We start from the raw sequence: 12,406 nt of genomic DNA, 5'->3' as shown, positions 1-12,406 counted from the left end.
TTTTTGTGGCTTGGGCTCATGTTGCTTACCCCCCAGTGTATGTCTATTCCCATTTTTAAAGGGATTTGTGTGCAAAGGAAAGAAATGGACTCTTTACCTACAACGTCTACAAATCTCCACATGATTGCTGTTTTCTTTTGAACTTTGTAAGCATCACGGTTGCCAAACCCAACATAAAAGCAACGGTTTTCTGACCAAGTGCAACGCTTGCTTTTTTGTCTGAATGTCCTTCATGTTGGTGTGTCTTTCATATGTTTTAGAATGAATGACTAGGTGTGTGTGAAAATAAATATATATGTGCAAAAAAAAAAGATTTATAGTTTTGGTACAGCAGACAAGTGTTTGTGGGTTTTTTTTTTTTTGGGGGGGGGGGGGGGGGGGAAGAGAAGGTTAGGAATTTAAAGTTTAAGATTTTGAAGTGAATATTTAAAGAATATTTAAATTTTTTATATTCACTTTATAATGTTAGGTTAAATAGTGTTTTATTGATCACAAATTCTACTTTTGTAATTTAACTTGCCCCCCTCCCCTTAATGTTTCATAATAAACTGTGTGTGTGTATGTATATATGTATAATATATTTTTATACAAAGGGCATTTTTCTTATTGTGAACCTGTCACTAAACTATTGTAATGACAAATGGTAGCTTTTTTTTTTTTTTTTCCCCCTCACGCTCTTTAAAAAAAAAAATAAAATAAGAAAAGGCAGTGTTTCGAAAATGAGACCTGCACTATATCCATAATCTGGAAATTATCCCAGCTAAAAAATTCAATGTTCCATAACTTGAAAGTGCATCAGCCCTAGATTGAGATGTCTTTCAAGAATGTGGGAATAGGCCTTGCTCCACTTATGTCACCAAAATAAGTGACCGGTTCACTTCAAATACACGTAGGGCAGTTGATAAATTACATTTCCATCTTGTAAGTACAGCCACAATGGTTTCCTTGTGTACAACTGCTCTGTGCGTCATTCAGTTCTTCACAAAGTACAGTTTCAAGTTTTGTTTTTTATATCTTGTAAAATATTTTTATGTAGCAACTATTAAATATTTATATTTCACAACTTTAATAGCAGTGTGGGGTGTTTTTTTTTTTTTTTTTTTTTTTTTTTTTTTTTTTTTTTTTTTTTTTTTTCCCCCCCTTCTTGCAGACTTAATTTTAAAGTAGGTTGTTTCAACTATGAGATGTGATTGAACTTTAGGACTGTTTTCTCCTTCTCCAAACCCCTTCTTTTTTTTTTTTTTTTTTAATCTGGGCTGCAGCATAGTGTACCTGTGGTTTTCCATAGACTTCTATTATGTCCTGTGTGTTTGGTGCAAATTCAGAAGGTGCTCCAAAAACGGGGACAAAAACTTTGGGAAACCACAGGTAACCTGCATGAAAACCGATGTGCAGTTCTGCTGCCGTCAAACCGTATGTAGCACAGAAATGTTAAGCCCCTCTTATGCTGGACATACAAAAATTAGATTTTCGTTTTAAGAAAATTTGTTTGGTTTTCTAATCGTTAGTGGGGTCAAATCTTTGTGTTTTCTACTGCAGTGACAAGAAAATTCAAAGGAGCAGGAAGGAAACTTAATTTTCAGGCAGTGTATGTGGTGATCGCTCAGAAATTACTGCATTCATTTTAAAATTGAATGTTGAAGGCAATTTTTAATTTACATTTTTCCATTCATCGCATGATTAAAAAATTTTCGTACGAATGTTCATACAAACCTTCTCGTCCAAAAATCTGTGTGTCAGCGTGTGAGTGAAGACAAACCATTTGCCACCCACCAGGTGCTTGCAATGGTCAGGTAAAGCCTTTTATCCATTAAGTAAAAAAAAAAAAAAACTGACTGGTCCGCTTCAATTTGTTAGTGTAACTAAATCTGCTAGTACATCAAATTACACCCCTCTCCCCACAACAGACTAACAATGCTGCTGCTCAAAGGGCTGTGCTTTACTATGTCATCCAGACACCCAAAGAAAGTGTTGCTGCCATCGCATCCAAGGATTGGTAAACTGCAATATGCTTTTGGGTTTAATACTGACTGAAGATTGATGAGGCTTCCTTTATGTCTACAGGAGCCGGAGGGGGGTTTAGTGGAAAGTCTGTTTCAGTTCCCGGATTTCTCACTTTTGTCGAAGGGATGTCCTAATTTGCCATCAATGCTATCCAATGTTCATGGGCTTTATTGCCAAATTAGTTTGTTTTTTTGACAATGGGGAGAGATTAGAGTGCAGAGTTTTCATTTAGATTTTCCCCACCTTCTGTCAGAAATCCTGCAAAAAAAATTAAGTACAGTTTAGAACTTCTGACAATTTGATTTTTTTTTTCTTTTGCACTATCCCAGTGACATCCACACCCATGATTTGGCCCTTTTACTCCTACCTCCTGGGATGCACGTCACAAATACTTGTAGCTGCTGGCTTTATTTTTGCATAGTTGGGTGACATTCCTCTAATTCTTGCCAGAAGCAAAAAACAGAATGGTCTGTTTGGTTCAAAGGCTTGGTATGCTCAAGCATCTTATTAACTCTAAATTAATTTTACCTACTTCAATACTGGGCACTTTCACCCCCTTCCTGCTCAGGCCAATTTTCAGCTTTCAGCACTGTCACATTTTGACAATTGCGTGGCCATAGTTGTATAGTTACATGGTGAGGTTGAATAAAGACAATAGTCCATCCAGTTCAACCTGTGTGGCTGTAATCATCTCTCATACCCCTGAATGTTCTGATCCTTGAGATGTACGTCTAAGAGTCTTTTGAAAGCCACCATACTTCCTGCAGAAACCACCTCTTGTGGTAGAGAATTCCACAATCTTGTAGCCCTAACAGTAAAGAACCCCCCCACTTTGCCTGAGGTTAAAATGCTTCTCCTCTAATCGCATTATATGCCATTGAGTCCTCATGCAATCCTTTCCTTTCAACTGAATAGCTTTTTGTTCTATGCTGAGATCACCATTGAGATGTTTATAAATTGCTATCATGTCCCCTCTCAGGTGTCTCTTCTCCAGGGAGAATAAATCAAGCGATTGCAGACGCTCTTCATAATTAAGGGCCTCCAATCCCCTAATCAGTTTAGTTGCCCTTCTCTGGACTCTCTCCAGCTCCAACACATCCCTCCTGAGGACTGGCGACCAGAACTGTACAGAATACTCCAGATGTGGTCAGATCAGAGTTTTATTAAGTGGAAGGATTATAGTTTTAGCTCTGGAATACATCCCTTTCTTTATGCATGCTAATATTCTGCTGGCTTTGGCAGCTGCCGCTTGACATTGCATGCTATTGCTTAATCTATTCTCTACTAATACTCCCAGATCTTTCTCCATTTTTTGATTCTCCCAAAGGTTCCCCCACTAAAGTGAAATGTGCTTTTGTTTTTGGTTCCCCCAAGTGCAAAACCTTACACTTTTAACCACTTAAGCCCCGGAAGATTTTACCCCCATTCCGACCAGGGGGTATTTTACGACTCGGCACTGCGTGACTTTAACTGACAATTGTGCGGTCATGCAATGTGGTACCCAAACGAAATTTACGTCTTTTTTTTCCCACAAACAGAGCTTTCTTTTGGTGGTATTTGATCACCTCTGCGCTTTTTATTTTTTGCGATATTAATAAAAAAAGAGCGAAAATTTTGCAAAAAAATGACATTTTCAACTTTGTCTTTTAAAAAATATCCAATATACTCAATTTATGTATTTTTTTTTTTTGGCCAAAATATATTTAGCTACATGTCTTTGACAAAAAAAAATTCAATGAGCGTATTTTTATTGGTTTGCGCAAAAGTTATAGCGTCTACAAACTATGGTGTAAATACAGAAATTTACGCAGCTTTAATTTTTGACTGCCTATCTCATTTCATGAAGTGCTAAAATGGCAGGGCAGTACAAACCCCCCCAAACTACCACTTTTTGGAAAGTAGACATCCTAAGGAATGTTCTGAGAGGCATGTTGAGCTCATTGAATATTTCATTTTTTTTGTCACAGGTGTTTGAAAAATGACTAAAAATTTTTTTTTTTTTTTTTTTACACAAAGTTGTCATTGAAATGATATATTGCTCACACATGCCATGGGTATATGTGTAATTACACCCCAAAATATATTCTGCTGCTTCTCCTGAGTACAGGGATACCACATATGTGGGACTTTTTGGGAGCCTAGCTGTGTACGGGACCACAAAAACAAATCCCCACCATCAGAATTTCAAAGGGCGTACATTTTTCATTGCATTTTCTCACTACCTCTAACGGTTTAGGAGGCCCTGAAATGTCAAGATACCACAAAACCCCCCCAAATGACCCCATTTTGGAAAGTAGACACCCCAAGCTGGTTGCTAAGAGGCATGGAATATTTTATATTTTACCACAAGTTTTGGGAATATTACTATTTTTTTTTTTTACACAACGTTGTCACTAAAAGATAAAATTCTCACACATGACATGGGTATATGTGGAATTACACCCCAAAATACATTCTGCCACTTCTCCTGAGTATGGGGATGCCCCATGTGTGAGACTTTTTGGGAGCCTAGCTGTGTACAGGACCGCGAAAACCAATCAACACTCCCAGGTTTTCTAATGGTGTAAATTGTGCATGTCACCTCTGCACTACCTGTCACAGTTTCGGAGGCCCTAAAATTCCAAGATAGCACAAACCCCCCCCCAAATGACCCCATTTTGGAAAGTAGACACCCCAAGCTATTTGCTGAGAGGCATGGTGAGTCCATGGAATATTTTATATTCTGCCACAAGTTCCGGGAAATACATATATATATATATATATATATATATATATATATTTTTTTTTTTTTTTTCACAAAGTTGTCAGTAAATGAAATATTGCTCACACATGCCATGGGTATATGTGAACTGACACCCCAAAATACATTCTGCTGCTTCTCCTGAGTACAGGGATACCCCATGTGTGAGACTTTTTTGCAGTCTAGCCGAGTACAGGACCCCGAAAACCAATCATCGCCTTCAGGCTTTCCAAGGGCGTAAATTGTTGATTTCACTCCTGACTACCTATCACAGTTTTGGAGGCCATGAAATGCCAAGACAGCACAACCCCCCCCCCCCAAATGACCCCTTTTCGGAAAGTAGACACCCTGAGCTATTTGCAGAGAGGCATGTTGAGTGTTTTGCAGATCTCACTTTTTGTCACAAAGTTTTGGAAATTGAAAAAAGAGGAAAAAAAATGCATTTTCCTGTTTTTTTTCTTCATTTTCCAAAAAAAATTAGAGCTGCAAAATACTCACCATGCCTCTCAGCAAATAGATTGGAGTGTCTACTTTGCAAAATGGGGTCATTTGGGGGGGGGTTTGTGCAATCTTGGCTTTTTATGGACTTCAAAACTGTGATAGGTAGTAAGGAGTGAGATCAACAATTTACGCCCTTAGAAAGCCTAAAGGTGCGCATTGGTTTTCCGGGTCCTGTACGCGGCTAGACTGGCAAAAAGTCTCACACATGGGGTATCATTGTACTCAGGAGAAGCAGCAGAATGTATTTTGGGGTGTCATTTCACATATACCCATGGCCTGTGTGAGCAATATATCATTTACTGACAACTTTGTGTAAAAAAAATAAAAAAAAATAAAAAAAATTTTTTTCCTCGAAACTTGTGGCAAAATATAAACTATTCCATGGACTCACCATACTTCTCAGCCAGTAGCTTGGAGTGTCTACTTTGCAAAATGGGGTCATTTGGGGGGGTTTTGTGCCATCTTGAAATTTCAGGGCCTCTGAAACTGTGACAGGTAGTCAGGGGTAAAATCAGCAATTTATGCCATTAGAAAACCTGAAGATGTGGATTGGTTTTCGGGGGCGCGTACACAGCTAGGCTCCCAAAAAGTCTCACACATGTGGTATCCCTGTACTCAGGAGAAGCAAAAGAATGTATTTTGGGGTGTCATTTCACATATTCCCATGGCATGCATGAGCAATATATCATTTAGTGACAACTTTCTGTAAAAAAACAACAAAAAAAAAAATAATAATTTTCCCGAAACTTGTGGCAAAATATAAAATACTCCATGGACTCACCATGCCTCTTAGAAAAAAGCTTTGGGTGTCTACTTTTCAAAAAGGGGTCATTAGGGGGGTGTTTGAACAGTTCCGGCATTTTATACTCAATCTTATCCACACATCACCCACTCTTCTAACCACTTGAAAACCAAGCCTTTTCTGTGCCTTTTTGTTTACATGAAAAAATATTTTTTTTTTACTAGAAAATTACTTTGAACCCCCAAACATTATATATTTTTTTAAAGCAGAGGCCCTGAAGAATAAAATGGTGGATGTTGCAAATTTTTTTGTCACACGGTATTTGCGCACAGATTTTCCAAACGCAATTTTTGCGAAAAAAATACATTTTTTTTAATTTATTGCACAAATACACTATATAATTCCAATTTTTTTTGGTAAAATTTAAAAGATGATCTTATGCCGAGTTCATAGACACCTAACATGACATGCTTTAAAAATTGCGCATGCCTGCGCAGCGACAAAAACGTATGTACATTTTTGAAAACCTTTAAAAGTCTCTACAGGTTACCACTTTAGACTTACAGAGGAGGTCTACTGCAAGAATTACTGCACTCGATCTGGCGATCGCGGCGATACCTCACATGCATGCTGCAATTGTGGTTTACATATGACACTAGACCACCGCTTGCGTGCGCCATTGCGCGCAAGCACCGGGGGTAAGGGGGGGGGGGCTCAATTTTTTTTTTTTTCTTTTGCTTTTTTATGTTATTTTGACACCTTTCCTTTAATTTTTTTTTTTAAATCATTTTTATTGTTATCATAGTGAATTTAAATATCCCCTATGATAGCAATCTGTAGTGACAGGTACTCTTTTTTTAAAAAAATTGGGGTCTTTTAGACTCTAGATCTCTCCTCTGACCTTAACGCATCTGACCACACCAAAATTGGTGTGATAAAATACTTTCCCAATTTCCCAATGGCCCTGTTTATTTCTGGCGAAACAGAAGTCATAAAATGCTCGTAGCCTCCGGCATCTTAGGCCATAGAGATGATTGGAGCCATTCTCATCTCCAATTAGCTCTATGGTTAGATAATTGAACCACTGGCTGCACTCTCGGGTTAACCGGTGGGACAGGAGAGCCAGAGAAAAACCATGGAAGGCTGCGGAAGGCGGCGGTGGGGGGGGGGGGGAGGCCCCTCCCACTGCATGTAAAAGCAGTCTAGCGGCCAATTACCTGCTAGAATTGCTTTTACATGTAAGCCGACCGCTGGCTGTAAAAAACGATACCAAGATGATGCCTAAATCTGCAGGCATCATCCTGGTATAACCACTCAAAGTCCAGCAACGTACCAGTACATTGCTGGTCCTTGTTTGGCATATAGGTTTTTTTTTTTTTCATGCAGCCTGTGGGCTGAACGGAAAAAAAGAGAACCTATCAGAAATCAGCACAGGAATAATGCGTAGTATTACTCATCATTAACCGCCCAAACAACCACCCACTGAATTTAATGATGGGTATACACGACACTATCCACGTATACCAAAATAGGATTTTAACTGCAGTGCTGAAATCAGAAAATCACCACAGCTGCTATCAGCAAAGGTATCCATATATGCTGAGCGCAAACGCTGTTTGTGTCAGAATATATAAAATCAATGCGTGGTAGCCGACGAGGGACCTGCAAGAGAAACAGGTCACAAAAGAATGAAAAAACAAACAAAGGACATTGAAAAAAAGTATAGTAGGAAGGAGTAGAAGGACATATAAAATGACTGACAACAACAGTTTTTGGATCTTCATCATTAACCGCCCAAACAACCACCCACTGAATTTAATGATGGGTATACACGGCGCTATCCACGTATACCAAAATAGGATTTTAACTGCAGTGCTGAAATCAGAAAATCACCACAGCTGCTATCAGCAAAGGTATCCATATATGCTGAGCGCAAACGCTGTTTGTGTCAGAATATATAAAATCAATGCGTGGTAGCCGACGAGGGACCTGCAAGAGAAACAGGTCACAAAAGAATGAAAAAACAAACAAAGGACATTGAAAAAAAAGTATAGTAGGAAGGAGTAGAAGGACATATAAAATGACTGACAACAACAGTTTTTGGATCTTCATCATTAACCGCCCAAACAACCACCCACTGAATTTAATGATGGGTATACACGGCGCTATCCACGTATACCAAAATAGGATTTTAACTGCAGTGCTGAAATCAGAAAATCACCACAGCTGCTATCAGCAAAGGTATCCATATATGCTGAGCGCAAACGCTGTTTGTGTCAGAATATATAAAATCAATGCGTGGTAGCCGACGAGGGACCTGCAAGAGAAACAGGTCACAAAAGAATGAAAAAACAAACAAAGGACATTGAAAAAAAGTATAGTAGGAAGGAGTAGAAGGACATATAAAATTACTGACACCACAACAGTTTTTGGATCCTTTTATTTTTCTTTCTAACTGTTCCTTTACTTCTTGATTTGGGAGGGACTGCGATCATCTGCGATCTTCTCTTCCAGCTTGGGTCTCTCAAAATGTCGATGGACATCCAACATCCTTCGAGACCCTGTGTTTATGTGCCCTACACTGTGTCGTGCTGTACCCTACGCTAATAATCCACTAGTGTATGGTAGCGCTCGAAACATTCCCCGATGCAGAGACCAGGTTGGTCAGGACATTTGGGACAATAATAACGGGTGTCACGCCTAAATCCGCGCTTGCTACAGACACGACATCTTCTTTGGGGCCATCTTTGGGTAGGGGTACTCGGGAGGACATGTGAAAAATGCCTCTCATGCAGCCGGCTCACTGCATCTGGAAGGGGAAGTTGGGCAGGCATGCCTCCTGGGTACAGGTAGGAAGAAATTGTACTCAATGATGGAAAAGGTAAACTGGGACCAAACCCTGGGATCCCTGACCACAGAGGAAAAATGGGAATGCTTTAGGAACATTTTAGGCAAAGGCATCTTGCAGTGCATTCCTATGGGAAATAAATTTAGAAGAGACAAAGCCAAACCTGGCTGGCTAAACTGTAGCGTCATAAAACTTATTAGGGGGAAAAAATTGGCCTTCAAGAAGTATAAATCAGAGGGCACAGTATCGGCTTTCGAGCAATACAAGGAGGCAAATAAGAAAAGTAAACAAGAAATCAAGATGGCTAAAATCAACTTTGAGAGACAAATAGCGGAGGATAGTAAAAAAAACCCAAAGAAATTCTTTAAATATATCAACAGCAAAAAAACTAAGGCAGAGCATATTGCACACATAATTAACAATGATGGGAGGATGGTTACAGAGGACACTGAAAAAGCAACCGTGCTAAATGCTTTTTTCTCGTCAGTCTTTACACAGGAAAAGGAGGGGTACACTGACCATGACTGTATGGTTAGTAGTAATAAACAGGACTTGCCACCATGGCTAACAGAGGGGGAAATCAGGGAAAGGCTGGATAAACTTAACACAAACAAATCACCAGGACCGGATGGCATACATCCGAGAGTACTCAAGGAACTCAGTAAAGTTATATCGAGACCACTGTTCCTGATCTTTGCTGACAGTATTAGGACAGGAGATGTACCAGGGGATTGGAAGAAAGCTAACGTGATTCCAATATTCAAAAAGGGCCAGAGGCATATCCCGGGAAATTATAGGCCTGTCAGTTTGACATCAGTAGTATGTAAACTTCTGGAGGGGATGATAAGGGACTATATCGTAGAGTTTGCTAAGGACAACAACATCATCAGCAGTAATCAGCACGGGTTTACAAATGGGCGTTCTTGTCAAACCAATCTCCTTACATTCTACGAGGAGGTGAGCTGTGAGATAGATAGGGGCAGACCAGTAGATGTGGTGTACTTAGATTTCGCTAAGGCGTTTGATACAGTTCCCCACAAGCGCTTAATTTATAAAATAAGGTCTGCAGGTATCGATAGCAGGGTTTGCTCTTGGATACGGAACTGGCTAAAAAGGCGGGTCCAAAGGGTAGTAATAAACAGCGCATACTCAGACTGGTCTGAGGTGGTAAGCGGGGTCCCCCAAGGCTCAGTCCTGGGACCAACCTTGTTCAATTTATTCATAAACAACATTGAGGTCGGGATCAGTAGTTCGATATCAGTTTTTGCAGATGACACAAAATTGGGCAGGGCAATAACTTCACAACATGAAGCAGATATCCTGCAGAATGACCTGGACAAAATAACAGAGTGGGCAACGACATGGCAAATGAGGTTTAACGTGGAGAAGTGTAAGGTTTTGCACTTGGGGACTAAAAACATAAAATCACAATACACGTTAGGAGGGGAGCCCTTGGGGGAATCAAAAATGGAGAAGGATCTGGGAGTATTGGTTGATGATAGATTAGGAAACAGCATGCAATGTCAAGCGGCAGCTTCCAAAGCCAACAGAATATTAGCATGCATAAAGAAAGGGATGCATTCCAGAGATAAGACTATAATCCTTCCACTTTATAAAACTCTGGTCCGACCGCATCTGGAGTATTCCGTCCAGTTCTGGTCGCCAGTCCTCAGGAGGGATGTGTTGGAGCTGGAGAGAGTCCAGAGAAGGGCAACTAAACTAATTAGGGGATTGGAGGACCTTGACTATGAAGAGCGTCTACAATCGCTCGATTTATTCTCCCTGGAGAAGAGACGTCTGAGGGGGGACATGATAGCAATTTATAAATATCTTAATGGGGATCCCAGCTTAGAAAAAAAGCTGTTCATTCGAAGGGATTGCATGAGGACTCGAGGGCATACAATGCGATTAGAGGAGAAGCGTTTTAACCTCAGGCAACGCGGGGGGTTCTTTACTGTTAGGGCAACAAGATTGTGGAATTCTCTACCACAAGAGGTGGTTTCTGCGGGTAGTATGGTGGCTTTCAAAAGACTCTTAGACTTACATCTCAAGGATCAGAACATTCAGGGGTATGGGAGATGATTACAGCCACACATGCCTACACAGGTTGAACTGGATGGACTATTTTCTTTATTCAACCTCACCTACTATGTAACTATGTAACTATATGTAAGGATGATCTCTTCCTGGAATTCCCGGAAAGATCCAGTTCGTCCTGACGCCCTGTATAGGACAAAGGCGTTCAGCATAGCCAATTGGTATAGGTAAACAGACACTTTTTTGTACCAGCGTCTGGCTTTACGGGCAACTAAATACGGCGCCAAAAGCTGGTCGTTAAGGTCCACCCCTCCCATGTTAAGGTTATATTCGTGGACACAGAGGGGTTTCTCCATAACGCCAGTTGCCGTAGGAATTTGGATCGTCGTGTCTGGGTGAAGGGAGGACAGAACATAAACATCCCGTGTATCCTTCCACTTCACCGCAAGTAATTTGTCCGTTTTCAAGCAGGCTCTCGCCCCCCGACTAAGACGGGAATCTACAAGCCGTTGGGGGAAGCCCCGGCGATTAGGTCGCACGGTGCCACATGCGCCAATTTGTAAATCGAGAAGGTGACTAAATAGTGGCACGCTTGTATAAAAGTTGTCCACGTACAAATGGTACCCCTTTCCGGATAAGGGTGACACCAAGTCCCAAACGATCTTACCGCTGCTCCCTATGTAGTCTGGGCAGTTGGGGGGCTCCACACAGCTATCTTTTCCCTCATAGACCCGGAAACTAACTGTATAGCCTGTGGCCCTGTCACACAATTTATACAGTTTGACCCCGTACTTGGCACGCTTGCTGGGGAGGTACTGTTTCATAGCAAGGCGGCCAGTAAATTTAATCAGGGACTCGTCAACGCAGACAACTTGTTCGGGGGTAAACAAGGCTGCAAACCGCTGATTGAAGTGGTCTATGAGGGGCCGAATTTTGTGGAGCCGATCGTATGCAGGGTCTCCCCGAGGACGACAGAGTTCATTGTCGCTGAAATGCATAAATCGCAGAATTTGCTCGTATCTCGTCCTGGACATAGAGGCAGAGTACATGCGCATATGGTGAACTGGGCTAGTGGACCAATATAGCCGCAATTCACTCTGTTTAGTTATGCCCATGTGGAGGGAAAGGCCCAGAAAGATCTTAAATTCGGAAACCGTTATAGGTTTCCAGCCGAATTGTCTGGCAAGGTGTGAATTTGGGTTGGCGGCGATGAACTGTTGTGCATATAAATTTGATTGATCCACAATAGATCTGTAAAGATCTTCCGTGAAGAACAGCTCAAAAAAGTTCAGGGGCGTAAAACCAGCTGTCTCCACGTGGATTCCAGGTTGGGCGGTGAATGGGGGAAGTACTGGCGCTGTAGTATCAGTGGGTTGCCAATTAGGAAATGCCAGCGCATCAGGGAGGGCACTATGGGCTCTACGGGCCTGTCTTCGAATACGCGGTGGCTGCGGGCCACTACTTGTGCTAGCCACCGCACCAGCTTTAACTGCACTTAGGGGACTCGCCACGTCACCAGGTCTTACTGCAGTGC

This window comes from Pelophylax lessonae (assembly GCF_965119305.1).
Source record: "Pelophylax lessonae genome assembly, chromosome: 11".
Lineage (NCBI taxonomy): Eukaryota > Metazoa > Chordata > Amphibia > Anura > Ranidae > Pelophylax > Pelophylax lessonae.
This window is presented reverse-complemented; position numbering follows the sequence as displayed.